This window comes from Gavialis gangeticus, unplaced genomic scaffold (assembly GCF_001723915.1).
Source record: "Gavialis gangeticus isolate Ggan-Ray unplaced genomic scaffold, GavGan_comp1, whole genome shotgun sequence".
Taxonomy (NCBI): Eukaryota; Metazoa; Chordata; order Crocodylia; family Gavialidae; genus Gavialis; species Gavialis gangeticus.
The window spans coordinates 4768436-4786275 of NW_017729008.1; positions in this window are offsets into that span (position 1 = coordinate 4768436).

A 17840-nucleotide genomic window follows, 5' to 3' on the forward strand; every position below is an offset into this window, starting at 1 on the left:
GTGTAAGAGCATGCTGGTTGAGAATCACTGGTCTAAACAATGGTGACCATGAGGCCTGGCTGGGCTCAAGACCAGCAAACCCAACCATTCCTGTTCATATGCTCCAAATCTGGAGCATTCCAGAGACTAAGGGCACATCCTGATGAGAGCACATTGTGTGGTTTGTGGTGCTTCAAAGCTGCTTGAGGTGCTGCAAACTCCATGCAGTGTACATACACCTGTTCACTGCATAAGTAATTTGCAGCATGGCAGGTTTTTTTGACACCACAAAATCCTGGTGTCACCCCCCCGCCCCGATTAAAGAGGTGGGGTACATGTGGCAGCAGTGTGTGCCACCAGAAAGGGTGCCTGGTGAGCCAGAGCCATACTCTGGATTCTGGGCAGGCTCTGAGCAAACAGCTCAGTGCTGTTACTGCTCTGAGATGTCCCCAGGACCCCAGGAAAGGCTGTGGTGGCCCCAGCCTCCCCTACCCTACCCTACCCAGTTCACTTTGGCACATGCTGGAGCACTTGTGCAGAGGCATGCCTAGGGACAAATAGCAGCAGCACAAATATGTCTCTGGGGAATGCCCCTTGGGAAATGCACTCCCCTGCATGTGTGTGCTCATTGGGAAGCGCCCTGAGGTTTAAAGAATAACCTCAGGAAGATACGCTGGAGTTGCTTTACTTAGTATATAGTATATGAGCAGGAGCAGGAAGAGAGGGCATGCTTGAGGCCATTCCAACAGAGGCACAGACCTCAAAAGATTTCTTAAAAAGAAAAATAGTTAAAGCTCTACCTAATTGAAACTCTCTGAACTTTTGGAGAACAATAGGAGGTGGTTTAGAGACCGTTTCACTCTATATCTGCAAGTTATGGCTGCCAGCTACAAAGCAAAAAAAGTCTTATTTCAGACAAAAGTTGGTTTTGAAGCACTTGATGTTTTTAATAGTTTTAGATGAACTCAGAAGCAGCTAACTGTGGAACCATATACCAGAAATTTGAGAAGTACCACTTACATAATATTGAGTGATAGGCTTTCAAACAAAGCATACAAAAAGAAGGTGAAAATACAATATTTTTGTGGACAATGTATGGCTCAAGATCTTGCTGTTCTGGGGTGCTGAGCCCCTAGTAAGTAATTAGATCATGATTGAAATATGAAACAAAACTAATAGGAACAGAGTACAAGGAGTCTCAGAAATAACTCTTGATAAAGCAGACAGAATTTGCCATGCAAAGAATGCCAGTCACTCAGATTGAGACGTAAGGAGGCTAAACAGTGTCCTGTTACTGTCAATGTTATAGAGTATCTGATACATTGTAAGAAAAGAAACCTGAGGCCTCTGAAGCTCAAAATCAGAGTCCACAAGTATCTCGTACATGGTATGGAAAACAACATAAGGGTATGGAAACAGAAAGATTTGAAGGCATTTCAGAAGGGGAGAAGAGACTTTTACCCTAAACTGTTTGGCAGTTCTCATGTTCTAATAGTTGCATATGGATGAGCCAAGAATGATACAAATGTAACAAAACAGCTCTAAATTTGGCCTCATACAGACATTCAGTTTCTCCTGGGAAAGTTGCTACACTCCTACGAGAAACCACAAGTGTACATCTGTATGTTCAGGCATTTTCTCCCACAGTAAAAATGGCCACTCTAGGAGAAATACAACCTGGGAATGACCAGGGTTAAAACACCCCATGAGAGTTTCTCCTGGGCATGAATGTCTGTACATGCAATAGCTTGTTTCAGAAAAGAACATTGTCCTCCAGCATTTCCCCTCCCTCCCAGGGAGACAGTAGGCACATCTATAGGAGACGCTATATGTGCAGTAGACTAATTCTACTTAGCATTAGCACGTTATGGCAGAAGCTGTGCTAATGTAGACTTATGACTTAACTGACCGTGTTGTGACCCTGCAGCCTTTACTGAGATGCCGTGCTGTAAATCTAGGGTGCCATGTGCACAACAGCAGGCTGTGTGCAGCAGCTGCTGAGGGTCATGCAAAACCAAGTGTGCCATGTGCAGTCTTGATATAAAAGGCTCCTGAGTCTCTGGAATATGTTGTGTCTGTCTAGCTGCTTGTGTGCCTGGTGTTTGAAGGACCTGAGGGAAGAGAGCTTGGGGTGTGCTGGTCTGTTTGTATGGCTGCTCGAATTTACTGTATGCCTGACAAGTAGTTTGCAGCGTGATGGAAGGCACCTGACACTGATAGGAGTTTGGCTGGCACTATTGCATCCTAGGACCACATTACTGATGCTGTGACAGGAAATTACTCTAGCATAGTCCTGGTTTGTCCTATATTGCCCCCAGTTGCAATAGCTCATAGTGTCCTGAGGTAACTATCACCCTTCCTTCCCTTTTGCTGTTATACGTCTATAAGTCTTGTATATAATAGTGTAAATAATAGGAATTCGTGAATATCTAGAATAGTAAGCTGTTTTTAAAGATAGTGTAATAAGTCTTGTAGTTTTCTGGTTGTCATTGTTGTGCTTAATAAACCATTATAGTTCATTTCAGTTTTAATTTGTGTCTGAGAGGTTATTCACTAATTTTGATTTAGTGCCCTCACAAAGCAATCCAGGCATTGAGGTGCTGGAGGCTCAGATTGTGCTCATTAGCTTTCGCTCCCCACCTCTTAATTGGTTGGTGAGGGATATGTGCTCAAATTGTCATTGTCCCTCAGTACCCGTTGTTTCCAGCCAACACCAATGCACAGTAGAAATAGTCTACTAAATAGCATCACGAAAAAGGTGTGTGCTGTACCACTGTGCAGTAGCGCCCATTACTGTGCATTCGGTTAGTACCTGTTATTACAGGTACTAAATGTGTCATAACTATGGTGCATTAATGCACATGTAGATGTGCCCAGTATGTCCCTTGCTAGACTCTGCTGCTCCAGCAAAGAGCAGAGCACACAGCCTTCATAATTTCCACTTTGGGTTGCAGAGTAACACACATTCACACACTCCAAACTCATGATGAATACGAATGTCTGCCCATGCAGCTCTGGGTAGGTTTACCAGGGGAACAAACCTGGGACAATTCTCCCAGCTTATTTGAATATGTGTTCACATCTTTTAAAACAGCTTCATACTGCATTAAAGATGGAGTGTTTGTATGACTCCCAGCTTATCCAAACATAAATGTGAAAATGTAACAGCTTCTACACACTCCTGATCAGCAGCTCTCCTTTAGAAATGTCCCCCTTTTGAAATGGCTTCAAGTGTAGGTGTGTCCATGCCTTAAGCAATAACAGTCTTGCAGTTAGAAGAAGCTGAAATAACTGCAACAGATTATTTTGCAGGTACCTGTGAAGTCTAACAGAGTTGCTTTAACAGCCAATTGCATTCAGAGCCGACCCTAGGGTGGTACAGGCCCCAGGGCAAATCATTCTGTGTGTGGGCCCTTTAACACTGTGTGGGGCTATGGGACCCCCGCGAAGGCAGGGCATAGTAGTACCGTAGCAATAAAATTTGCCACCTGGGGCCAAGAAGATCCCATGTGGATGAACCACTCTTCAGCAGAAATGAATCCAGTGACGCACAGCAAGAGGGGTGGCGAGCGGCTGGATGCTTCTTCTGTGGCATGGGGCTGAGCTGCCAGCTCCAGGCAGGCCCCATGGGAGGAGCCACAGCCACTCCACCAAGCTCTTTGAGTTCCCCCAAAGTGCAGAGCCCAGGGCGGTCCCCTCAATTCACCCTACCCAAGGGATGGCTCTGATTGCATTATTTCCTTGTTTTCCTTCTACATCAGGATACTGGAATTATCCAGATAGAATCCAGTTAATCAGATGAAGATGTGGCAACAGGTCACCTTTATTACCCATTACTGGGAAGAAGAGGCAGGAGCCTTTAAGAGAAACAAGATAGTCCGGATGCCAGGCCTCTTACAGAAATACGAGGGAAGGGCCCCAGCAGCAAGGGTTAGAAGGGATCCAACCAGGAAGCAGAGCACCACACTGGCTTAAAGAAAGATGGATCCAAGGAAATGACTGTAGGTAAACCTGGGATAAAACTGACAAAGGCCAAATAGGCTGTAAAGAAGGTCAAGTTCATGCTGGGAGGGGAGGGTTGAAGAGAAGAGTGTTGGACAGGGAAAAGGCCAGGTAGAGAACTAATCAGGTGAATCTGAGTCCAGAGACAAAGAACAAGGCTTAAAAGACACTAAGCAGAAAGGCAAATTGCAGTAAGTGGGATACTGGGAGACCCAGTGAAATTTCAGACCAGAAAGGGGCTATACAGTGCTGCCTAGGCTCTATCTCTTTTCAGAGGCTTGTCTGAAGATAAGAGTGAGATGTGACAGCAAGTTAAGAAGGGACATCTGTAGGAAAAGGAAGCCTATGACAGTGCAGGAACTTTGGACAGTGTTGCATCCAGAGCTGGGAATAGGTGTGAGTGGCTACCAAACCTTACCAGTGGATCAGTAACCCCTACAGACTGCAAATGCAGGAATACAATAGTGAAGTCTAGTTAGGAATCCTTTTTCAGTTAATTTAGTTTATTTTCTTTGAACTACTTACAATCATGTTTGACTTGGTTGTGTAAAGATAACATTATTCAATTATTAATGATTCTACACTACAGAATGTATGTGGACAAACTGGAAAGAATCCAGCAGAGGGCAATGAAAATAGTGAGGGGGCTGGGGGACATGACTTCCAAGAACAGGCTGAGGGAACTGGGCTTATTTAGTCTGCAGAAGAGTGGGATTTAATAGCACCCTTCAACTACTTGAAGGGGGCGGGGTTCAAAAAAGGATTGAGTTAAACTGTTCTCAGTGGTGGCAGATGACAGAATAAGGAGGAATGGTCTCAAGTTGCAGCAAGGGAAGTTTAGGTTAGATATTAGGAAAAAATTTCAAACTAGGATGATAGTAAAACACTGGAACAAGTTATCCAGAGAGGTGTCTGAATCTCTGTCTTTGGAGGTTTTCAAAACCTGGCTAGGCAAAGCTTTGGCTGGGATCATCTAGTTGGGGATGGTCCAGCTTTGAGCAGGGGTTGTAGATGACCTCCCGAGGTTCCTTCCAACCCTAATTTTCTATGATTCTATTATTTCATTTAATGTATGATATATGTTTAACTTCCTGGGCTGGTGTTAAGCTAAATATTCAGCTGCAATGCTCAAGGCTTCATGGAGAAACATCATCCTTTCACTCTTTGCATGACAAAATCACCAGAGTAGGGCAGGAAAGGGAAAAGTGACAAAAGAAAAGAAATATACCCTATATTGTATATAGGTTTTCTACAGAAAAGGGGTTAGAGAAACTGTGGCTTTATGCTTTCTGTTAAAGAAGATGAGGACAGGACGTGAATGACCTGTAGTCAGAACTATTATGAAGCAGGACACAACCTAGTTCTATTGAAGGCTTAAGTGTTCACAACTTCTCATAGTCCAAAAAGAGTATAAAACAGTGGTGCTAAATGTTTTAGCCCTGAGGGCTGAATGAGCAGTGTAGTCTCAGTCCACAAGTTAATTGGGCCCTGTGCTGCCTCTGCCCAGCCTAGCTCCCTGGGATTAGGTCCTGTGTGCCAAATCGGGCCCTGAGGCAGGGTGCTACCCACTCTCAGTTGAGTGCACCAGGAGCCACTGGGCCTCAACATACCAAGTGCAGGTGCAGGGCCCCACACTGCCTCCACATTATCCTGAGTTGCTCTGAAGTGTGCAGGGCCATGCTATCTGGCACAGGGAGCACCACTCCTCTGCTGCCAAGTTTCCAGACCTGTGGGGAGCCCTACAGTCTAGATAACATGGCTCAAGTAGTTGGATTTTGTCTGCAAACCAGGGGTTGATCACCTATCATCTATAAACAGTCCCTGGTAAATTTGCCCTGCTTATGGTGGCAGACTGGGTAGTTTTATCTGACTAAAACTGTTCTGAGTTTTTCAAACTTAAAAATGTGAATGTTCTTCTGTCATCCAGTAACAGCAGATCTTCCATTCAGAAAGAAGGCTCCAGGTAAATCTTTGATTGAATAAGGCCATCTGAAACCTGATTCTCACCACCTCTCAATGAAGTTTCAAACTTGTTACCCGCCTGGAAGTAATTATACTTTTAAAATTCTTTACAAATAAATTTCTCCACATAGATACTAGCTCTACCCCTCAAAGATTTCTTCATACTATTTCAGTGAAAACTGATTTAAAGAGTTTTTTTCAACATAATTTACTCTATGCTAGGCTACATCTGTGACTTCACAGATTCTATTGAATTGGATAAGTTTGTCATTTTAGCAGTTTAGTAGTTTTGATTTAAATCGCATCCATAAAATATAAAAGGATCTGTATTTATTGATAAAATTAGCACAGAGAGCAAGTAATCCCTGCTGTATCAACCAGAGGTTACATCCCTACCCCAGGTATCCAGGACACTGCAGTAGATTTAGGTAGGCTATAAGATGAGATACCCACATTTAAGATGATAATGTTTAAATAGGGATCAGAAAATATGGAATTTTAATAATTCATAATTAGGAGTCTAACAAACTTGAGATGGCTGCTGGCTGATCTCATGGGCAGATGTCCAGGCTTGGAGTCATTTTGAGTCTGGCAGGCCCCTCCATGCCTCTGATTGGCCAAGAGGCCCCAGTGATCCCATCTTTCACCACTGATGGGCTGCAAGGGCTGTCCATAAGCAGTCCCACCCATCACTGCCAATGGGTGGCAAGGGGTGGGGCCATATGATGGACAGTACTCACAGCCCGTCAGGGGTAGCAGCCATCCTGCTGCGCCAGAAGCCCCCCTCCCCTGAGCTGGATGTGCAGCCTGATTGCAGCAACCACAAGGACTGCTGGCTCCCCAGAGGGAGCCAGCATTTTATTTTTGGTAAGTTTTTTTTGTTTGGTTGTTTTCAGGGAGCCTACCAAAAATGCACAAAATTGTAGTTTCTGTGAAAATCACAAAATCATGATTTCAGTAGCTCCCTGGTCATAATGGCAGCAGCCAACCTCAACAGAAGCAGATCATTAAAACAGTAGCAGTATGGTATGAGCTACAGAGGAAGCAGGAGACATACTCTTTGTTCCTCATATGGTATGCTTCTAATTTTAAGCCCTTGAGTTAAAAAGTGAGTTGTGGTATACTCTCTTATTTGCCATTTGGATTGCCTCCTGCTGGAAGTTCTCTATTAGCTGGTTTTAAAATTACTTATACTTAAAAAAAAAAGATCATGAAGAAACTGAATAACTGTAAAATCCATGGAAATACATGCAGACTAGACATAAAAGTTATGTTTCACAGAAAGGCAAAGTAAATGCAGAAGTAAAGCATTCCTACAAACTCTAGTGTATAATCTATAGATCAAGGAAGGAGGGTGTGTATAGAAGTTGAACCCAGTCTTGGTTTGCTAACATAAGCACAGAGGAGACAGGGATATTATGAAACTTCATAAGTATAAAACTTATGCTGAGGTCATTAAAAGGATAAATAGAAGAATACGATTTATAATACATATGCATATGTGCATTCTTTGATTTACCACAATTAACCTTCAAGAAAACAATGCCTCCAATTTAGACATTTTAAAACCATATATTCACTACATGAGAGAAAACCATTTTTACCCTTCTGATCTAGCATTTGTTTTTTTCCCACCCTTCATTCTTATTTTCAAGGAGAGATATATAAAACCTTACAAACTGTGACTCTTGATGAAGAGCTCTTCTCCTGTGAGTATCTGAGCACCCTGTCCTTTCCTTAAGGAAAGAGTTGTACAAAAGGATTTCCTTGCTGAACAGAAAGTGGCATTCAAGTTAATACTAATATGTAGTGGATACTAGTTCCACGTTTTTAGTCTTCCTCATGAAAAACTCTACCCTAGCTTCTTGCAACGTGTATGTTGGGTTTTTTTTCCAGTTTAGTGTACATTAGTTCAATGTGATGGCTGAAGTGAGACAGAGGAATAGGAAGTCCCTGAGACAGGTAGCTACAGCTCTTAAAATTGCTCCTGGAGACAACCAAGACTACAAGGAAAAGACAGTGGAGAAGCAATGGAGTACAAACACAGGAGTAGTTAAAAATAAATATTATTCCATCTGATATATGTGTGATTAAGTTATAACTTGTATAAGACTATGCAAGGGAGGAATTGTGTGTGAATATTTCCATGTCATACAGGTTCATCCTCATCCTCCAAATGTATAGGTTAACATTTTTTAAAGTAAAAAATATAAATCATCATATCAATTGATGAAGCAACTCAAAAGGCAGGAATTTCTAGAAATAACAAAGAATGTTTTATAATTTAGAAAAGTTTATAAAACTTCAGTAAAGTCATGGGGCGTTGTTGTTTGTTTTTTATTTTGAAAGCCATCAGATTGAACCATAGTCTCATTTTGTTTATAGAGTAGATTTTATTTCTTTGTTTGTGCTTAATTGAGTTGTAAAATGTGCACATGTTATGTATAAGAAACTGTTCAAATGCATGGAAAATTCCTTTGGACAGTTAAAATGAAAGGAAAAACAACTGAACAGTGAAAAAAAAAATATTGAGCTTAGTTTAGCCCATTCTGTTTTAGGCTTGAACCGTAGACCTCATAGTGTACAGAAACATGGTAATTCTGTTAACTGTGACAACCGTACCACAAGTCCTGAAGGCAAGTGTTGTGGTTGTTCCTGGCATCAGTCGTGAGCCATTGTAAGAATGACTCCTAGGCAGAGGTTCCAATAGACAAGGACATTCTTCCCAGTCTGACTGAGATGAAGGGAGGGAGGTGGGAAAGGATCAAGTTGGATTAAAATTTCTTTTGGGCTTCTTTAGAGGAACCAAAACTTCAGGTTGTTAACTCTTTTTCTCAGAGGTTCTATTTTTTTGCTTAGAGCTTTAGTCCTTAAAACCCTCAATGCTGAGTGTCCTCAATTTTCAGTCTTTTACCTTTCATCCAAGCTCTAAACCTGAGCCTCCTGCAATCTCTTGTCTGAAACTGAAAAGGTCCATCAGGCTTAACTGAACATTATCAGTTAGGTTCCTTAATGACTTCTGTCTTATCATAGTTTTTTTTAATGCTAGCTCTTGTCTTCCAAATAATACATTCTTCATTTAAGAGGGATCAAATTGGACCTTTCCTTCCCCAGGCTGGATTGATGGAGATTCTGTTTCCCCACTCAGAAACAGAGAGCAAGAGCTTCCTCTTGATACATAGTACACCACAGTCTTATAGGCCCATGCCAAAAAACAGTCTCATTGGCTGATAAGTCAGTGAGTCATCCATCAAAATAACTAGTCTGTTCCAAAGCTGCAGTAACCTATCCACTTCTTATTGGAAGGCCAGCTGTTGTACTTTTGAGATCCCTTTACCATATGATCTCTTTAGGAAAGGATATTACCTGGTATTTAAACACAATGAAAAGCAACCACAACAACAAAACCCCATCTCAGCGCTGGTCTTACTCCACATTCCCTTACTGTGATCTTTGATGTCTATCCTGAGCAGGCATTGACGTGTTGGTTCTGGCAGGGAGATTGTGATATTCTTCTAGCATCTCAACAGCTCCTTGAGCCAGTGCTGTGTTAATGACTGTGCAGCTTTCTCTCCACTGTTACAGGTCCATTAGAATTACCTTAAATTATTTTTGCTTGGCATAAGCTATAAAATAAAACACAGATGTATGAATTGATTTTAAATTATATGGCCACAGCTTCAGAGGAGGTCTGGGGGAGCTCCATCCTACAACCGGGCATTTATTTGGGTTCACGGTGCTGTTAGTTCAACTAAAAAAAAAAGGCAGTTGAAGTTAACCTCTCAGGATTTAGACCAACTCTGGTGTCTTCTCATCTTTCTCCTAAACAGGAGAATTTAGGTAATGATGGATGTCTTAGACTGTGAAGGCTTGAGGTAAACTCTGTTCCTAACCGTAGTTTCCATGTCTTTCCTGAAACAGGAGAGGCTCGAGCATAGCAAACTGCCTACACCCATAATATCTAGTTTTGCTACTTCTTTTTAAAATGACAGTAGTTAAGCATGCAAACATTTTTATTCTGGTAAGATGTGGATATGGAAACATGATATATTGCTGTCAACTGATTTTTTTACTGGATACATCTATTCTGAAATGTATATGTGTGGGATTGCTAGGCTCATGTTCAGTTAGTATATTCATCTGAATATTTTCCCCTTCTGCTGCTATACATACTAGGGTGGGGGGATAGGTTGCCTTCATCAGAAGCATTGGGTGTTAGCTGCAACCAAAGCAGGAGATTTTGGATGGGGTTTGTCAATGTCTCTACTGGGAGTAAAACTCATAGAAAATTAGGGTTGGAAGGGACTTCAGGAGGTCATCTAGTCCAAACCCCTGCTCAAAAGCAAGACCCAAATATCATTCCAACCAGGGCTTTCTCCATCTGGACCTTAAAAAATCTCCACAGATGGAGATTCCACCACCTCTCTAGGGAACCTGTTCTAGTATTTCACGACCCTACTAGTGAGAGTTTTTCCTAATATTCAACAAAAGCCTCCCTTGCTGCAACTTGAAACCTTTCCCTTGTTCGGTTATCTACCACCACTGTGAACAGTCTATCTCCTTCCTCTTTGGAACCACCCTTCAGGTAGTTAAAGGTTGTTATCAAATCCCCCCTCAGTCTTCTCTTCTGCAGACTAAAGAAACCCAGTTCCCTCAGGGTCTTCTCATAAGTCATGTGCCTGAGCCCCCAAACCATTTTTGTTGCTTTTCCCTAGAGTCTGCAACATCCTTATCCATATCCTTCCTATAGTGTGGGGGTGGGTAAAACTTGACACAGTACTCCAGATGTGGCCTCACCAGCGCAGAATAGAGCAGAATAATGATTTCCCTCCATCTGCTGGCAACACTCCTACTAATGCAGCCCAGTATGCTGTTAGCCTTCTTGGCAACAGGGACACTGTGCTGACTCACATCCATGTGATTGTGCATTGTAACTCCCAGGTCATTTCCTGCAGAGCTGCTGCTTAGCCAGTCAGTCCCCAGGCTGTAGCAGTACATGGGATTCTTCCATCCTAAGTGCAGGACTTTGTATTTGTCCTTAGTGAACCTCATGAGATTTCTTTTGGCCCAATCCCCCAATTTGTTTAGGTCACTCTGAATCCTAGCCCTACCCTCCAGCTTATCTACTACACCCCCAGCTTGGTGTTATTTGTGAATTTGCTGAGGGTGCATCCTATCTTCCAGATCGTTAATGAAGAACAAAACCAGGCCCAGAACCAACCCCTGGGACACTCCACTTGATACCAGCTTCCAGCTAGACACTGAACCATTAAATACTACCTATTGAGCCCAACAATCCAGTGAGCTTTCTGTCCACCTTACAGTCAATTTATCCGACCCATACTTCCTCAGCTTGGTTGCAAGAATGCTGTGGGAGATAGGATCAAAAGCCTTGCTAAAATCAAGGTGTGGTACTTCCACTGCTTTCCCTGCACCCATGGAGTGAGTTATCTCATCATAGAAAGCAATCAGGTTGGTCAGGCATAACTTTCCCTTGGTGAATCCATGCTGACTGTTCCTAATCACCGTCTTCTCCTCCTCCAAGTGCTTAGAAATGGATTCCTTAAGGATCTACTCCATGATTTTTCCAAGGACTAAGGTGACGCTGACTGGTCTGTAGTTCCCTGGATCCTCCTTCTTCCCTTTCTTAAAGATGGGCACTATATTTGCACTTTTCCAGTCATCCAGGACCTCCCCCAATTGCCATGAGTTTTCAAAGATAATAGCCAGTGGCTCTGCAATTGCATCAGCCAACTCCCTCAGCACCCATAAATGTATTGAATCCAGCCCCTTGGATTTGTACATGCCCAGCTACTCTAAATAATCCCTAACCAATTCTTTCACCACTGAGGGCTGCTCACCTTTTCCTCAAACTCTGCTGCCCAGTGCAGTAGTCTAGGAGCTGACCTTGCCTATGAAGACCACAGTAAAAAGAGGCATTGAGTACTTCAGCCATTTCCTCATCATCTGTCACGAGGTTGCCTTACCCATTCAGTAAGGTACCCACACTTTCCCTGACTTTCCTGTAGTTGCTAATATACTTGTAGAAATCTTTTTGTTCCCTTCACATCCCTAGCTGGATGCTACCCCAATTGCATATTGGCTTTCCCAATTTCATCCTTTCATGCTCAAGCAATACTCTTATACTCCTCCCAAGTTGTTTGTCCAAGCTTCTGCTTCTTATAAGCTTCCTTTTTGTATTTAAAGCTCACTGATGAGTTCTATGCCAAGACAAGCTGCTCACTTCATGTTTGCTGTTCTTCCCACATATATGGATGGTTTGTTCCTGCACCCTCAGTAAGGTTTCTTTAAAATAGAACTAGCTCTCCCAGACTCCTTTCCCCTTCAGAATGGCCTCCCAGGGGATCCTGCCCATCAGTTCTCTGAGGGAATCAAAGTCTGTTTTTCTGAAGTCCAGGGTCCATACTTTGCTGCTTTTCTTTCTTCCTTTTGTCAGGATGCAGAACACAATCATCTTGTGGTCACTGCTGACTAGCTTGCCATTCACTTCTACTGCTCACAAACAGGGAAGAAATGGTGGGGGATGTAGGTCAAGAAAGGCACCACTTGTAGTTGGTCTCTCCAACACTTGCACCAGGAAATTGTCTCCAATGCTCTCCAAAAACTTCCTGGATTGCCTGTGCACTGCTGTATTGCCCACCCAGAACACTTCAGGGTGATTGAACCAGGGGCTGTGATCCAGAAACTGCCACTAGTTGTCTGAAGAAAGCCTCATCCACCTCATCCTCCTGGTCAGGTTGCCTATAGCAGACACCTACCATGACATCACCCTTGTCACCCACCATGACATAACCTTAACCCAGAGACTTTCAGCAGGCTTATCTCTGGTTCCATACAGGAGCACTGAGCAATCATATAGTTCTTTTACATAAAGAGCAACTTCTCCTCTTTTTCCCTCCCTGTCCTTCCTGAACAGTTTGTACCCATCCATAACAGTGTTCAAGTCATGCAAGCTGTCCCACCAAGTCTCTGCTATTCAAGACATATTCATGTCATAGTTCCTTGACTGCACAAGGACTTCCAATTTTTCCTGCTCATTTCTCAGGCTCCCTGTGTTCATGTACAGATATGAGGTGACTTGCCAAGCACCCTACTTTTTCAGGAAGAAGGAGGCCTCCCTTGCTGCCCCTTCCTGCTTCTGCTTCCTCCAGGCCCCCCACTTGTCCACTTACCTCAGGGCTTTGTTCTCCATCCCCTGATGAATAAAGTTTAAAGCTCTCCTCACTAGGTTAGCGAGCCTGTCTGCAAAAGATGCTCTTCCTTTTTTTCATCAGGTGGATCCTGTCTCTTCCTATTATTCTGTCTTCTTGGAACAGGGTCCCATGGTTGAAGAAGCTGAATCCCTACTGGTGACACCATCTGCACAGCCATGCATTTATCTGCAGAATGCATCCACTCCTTCCAGGACCCTTCCCCTTGACTGGAAGAATTGAGGAGACTACCACTGGTGCCCCAGTCCCCTTCACCCTTGCATCCAGAGCCCTGTAGTCACTTGTGATCTGCTCAGGGTCACCCTTGGCAGTATCATTTGTGCCCACATGGGTGAGCAGTATTGGGTACCAGTGAGAGGGTTGAATGAGTCTTTGTAATCTATTGTGAATGCAGAGCCACTGGCCATTATCTTTGAAAACTCATGGTGGAAGTCCCATATGGTTGGAAAAGTGCAAATACAGTGCAGATTTTTAAGAGAGTGAAGAAGGAGTATCCAGGGAACTACAGAGCAGTCAGCCTAACCTCAGTCCTCAGAAAAATCATGGAGCAGTGTGCCCTTGTTGCTAAAGAGATCAAGGGAAGTAATTATTCCACTCTATTCTGTACTGGTGAGGCCATATCTGGAGTAGTGTCCAGTCCCTCCCCCCCCCCGACCCCCACACTACAGAAAGGTTGTGAACTTGTTGGAGGGAGTCCAGAAGAGAGCAACAAAAATGGTTTGGGGGCTGAGGCATATGAATTATGAGGAAATACTAGGAGGGTAGTGAAACACTGAAATAGGTTACCTCGAGAGGTGGTGGACTCTCTTGCATTGGAGGTTTTTAAGGCCTGGCTTGACAAAATCCTGGATGGAATGATCTAGTTGGCAATGGTCCTGCTTTGAGTAGGAGGTTGGCCTAGATGACCTCCTGAGGTCCCTTCCATCCCTAATTTTTTATGATTCTAATCCTTCTGTGACATCTTGGATCTGGACTCTAGGCAAGCAGCAGACCTCCCAAGACAACAGGTCAGGCTGGCAGATGGATCCCTCTGTCCCTGACAGAAAAGAGTCTCTAACCATTAAAACCTGTTGCTTCTTCTTCATGGCACTGGTCTTGATCCTTCCCAGCCAAGGGATTCCTGGCCTGGCCTCTTCCACCAATTGAATTCACTTTCTCTGTTTCTAGTGCTCCATAACTGTTCTCCAGGCAAACTACTGCACATGGAAACAATGACTTCTTGCTTCCAGAAGATACAAGCTTCCAGCTTCCACCTTCCTGGGAATCCATGCCCTGTTCCTTTTCTAACACCACCTCTGGCAATCCTTCCTCAACAGTCCAAGGGTTTTCTCCAGCATGGATTTGATTAAGTCCTCATGGCAGAGGATGTTTTAGAATCTTGCTACCTCCTCCTGTAGCTTGCTTGCCTTCTCCTTGAGGGACATCACTCATATTGCAGGCACTACTCTACCTGGCTGAAATGGGAAGGAATCTGCAAGCTACAGTATGCACAGCCCCAAACCATGATCTTGGTAGAAGCCTCAACAGTGTGGTCCTCCCTGGACAGACACCTCACAGGTGGAAGCAGAGGAAGAGATGGAAGTGGTAGTGGCTCTGGGATTGCAACATCCTCCAGCCATGTCTCTGTGACCTGTGACCTCCATGGCCTGTGAACTGCTTGCAAACTATTCTGTTTTCATCTCCTTGTTCATTGCTCCCCTAGTCGCTTGGACTGTCTCCTTTATATACCTCTCCCAGGCCTGGAGTGGCTAGGCCCCCCTTTTTAGGGCCTTTTATCACACCCAGGAAGTAATCAATCAGCAATCAGTCCACTCAGCTGCTCAGAGCACCCACCCAAGCACACAAACCCACTAGACAGCCCTCAGCAAGCCAAACACACAGGCAACCCTGGCTCAGTTACCTTCCCAGAGCAAGATCTGGTACCTGGTTCCTCTTCCCTTTCCTCTTGCTCTCAGTGAACTGCTAGCAAAATCCTGTTTGTTTGTGCCTGTTCACTGCTCCCAGATGTTCCTTGTGAGGGGGTCTTGCCTACCTGCTCAGTTTCAGGCCAGTTACCACATTTGGAATCAGGAAGGCATATTACCCCATGGTCAGAATGGTATGGACTCCGGGGCATTTTGTCTCTGCTATAGCAGAAGCCATGGCCCTCTTTGGATCTTTTGACTTCATTTTAATAGCCCTTACAGTGGCAGGACACTAATAACCTATACCCGCCATTTTCCCTGTCCCAGGCTAGGGTAATATGCCTTGTTTTGGGGGAAATATGCCTTGTAGTTGTTTGACAGTGTTGATTGTGCAGTTTTAGGAATATGTTAGGTAAGGACTTGTATGGGGTGGTTTGGATAGGGATGATCCTGCTTCATGCAGGGGGGTTGGACTAGATGACCTCTGGAGGTCCCTTCCTGACCTACTTTTCTATGATTCTATGATTTAATACAAAATTGTGTATCAAGGGGAAAATATATTAATAACTCATATTGTGATGATTTTTGCAGATATTACTTCAGTTATCGAAGTATTAATCTGGAATAACTCCACTGATGTCAACAACTCTATGGCTTCAGTGGATTTTTATATAGATAACTAAGAAGCAAACCTGATTTACCCAAGATAATCTCCAGTACTTATTAATAGAAAATCTGTGTACTGAATAGAACCTTATTGAATCCTATCAGAAACTTAAGGATCTTATCAGACACAGCCACATGACATTATATCAATGAATGTAAATACTCATTTTAATTTATTTTGAACCTGATCACATGTCAGAATCTCATAAATATAATTCAAATTGTGTGTGCAAAAGGATTAAAAGTGGCCTCTTCAGTTAGAACAATATACCTTGAGTGTAAGGAGGTACTTCCCCTACTAATTTTTAGGAAGGATAAAAAAAATCCCAGTGACAGCCCTGGCTAAATTTCTGTGGGGAATTATCATAAACACTGTGACTAGAAAAACCCTATGACATCATCTGAACTATCCAGTAACTATGGTATCTTCAATTATTAGAGTGTCATTACTATTTAGGAAAGATCATCTGTATTAATGTCACATATAAAAATCATTATAAAGAGCATGCTGTAGAGAATGGAAGCCAAACAATGGTAATCTTCTTCTTCTTCTCCTTCTTCTTCTCTCTCTCTCTTTCTCTCTTTAAAAGAAAGAAAGGGAAAAAAAAACCTTTTTGTCACAGAGGAGCTGCTATACAGTTTGTCTGAACTTTATTAAATGTGCATGCATATAGACCTTGGAATGACCTAGGGACTATACTTTGTCTACACTCCATAGTCAGGAAAAAAATTAATTACTTTGCTCATCTCAATATAGTTTTATTATATTCTTGGGGCTGTATTAGCATCCTCTGTTGGCTAATACAACACCTGATTCTGTTGCACTAATAGCTCAGTGTAGCCTTGTGAATACTATAGCTGAATGCTTCATGAAAGGGTTTGGGTTCAAATCCTGTGGAGGGTTTGTTTTCATTAAAAAATCCTATTATTAATATCAACCTCTTTCTTATTGGGGTAAGGATGAATTAATTCTTAGTGCTTGAAATTATTTTTTCTCATTTTTCTAATTGGTATGTCTGGAAGCCGGGGAACATGAAAACAACAGGGAAGAAATTAGAATAACAATTGAGACCTCTAGACTAACTTATCCTTTCTTCTATAGAACAGTGTCTCATTATTTTGAATGCATTATTTTTAAAATTATGGTTCAATAATCCAAGAAACGTTCAGGTTCAGATATATGTTTCGAGCTAAGAAAAACTTGTATTCTGGCATAAATAAATATACATCCCTAGGTAGTCAGTATGAAGGAAAATAGCATTAGCTACATAAGAAGTCTGTTGTTATTGTAGGCTTCACCTTGTACCAGATAAATCAGAGATCAAAAAGCCCTTGAATATGCAGTGCAGATTTGTGAATAGTCCACCATGTAAACAAATGTGATGCAATACTTAATAGCCTCAGTTGGTCATTTGGGGTGGACTTGTCTTGATCATTCCAATCTCTTTTGTGATCTTTTCATTGTGTTTTGCTAGAGCTAAAGAGATTTCCTAGAAAAGCAGCAGGCAAATGAGTCTTTAAAAATCTGTTTGTTTGAAATTGTTTGCGATTATTCCCCAAAAAATCATATTGGAGTTGCAACCACTCCTACAAAGTTCTTATGAAATTGCTTCTTTCAGTGCCAGCAGATGTAGGTAGTCACTTAATCAATGAGCCTCCAAGGAGGTAAGCAGATGCACATGTCCACTGGGAAAAATGAAAGTTTCTTTTAAATTATTCCACTCTTAAATGGAAGGAGTTTGTGTAGTACAGACTGAAAGTTTGGTTTAATGCGTCCCTAATCTCAAGTATATTTTCAGAAGCTGGTCTCCCAGATTAATTCAAAGTTAGTGGTTAATTTGTATAATGTCTTTCGTCTACTGGAACAATTTCTATTCAACAAGGTTCTGTCACAGATTCTATACTTGAAGTGCAGTTTTTGTTAAAGGAGCAATAAAATGTAAAATGCCACAGGCACAGGGGTCAGCAACCCCTAGCATGCATACCAGAGCATGGCACACAAGACCATTTTGCTCAGCATGCCACAGATGGCCCTGGGCTCTGGGTAGCTGCTGCAAAACCTGGACTGCTTGCGACAGGCAGTGGGGAGACTGCA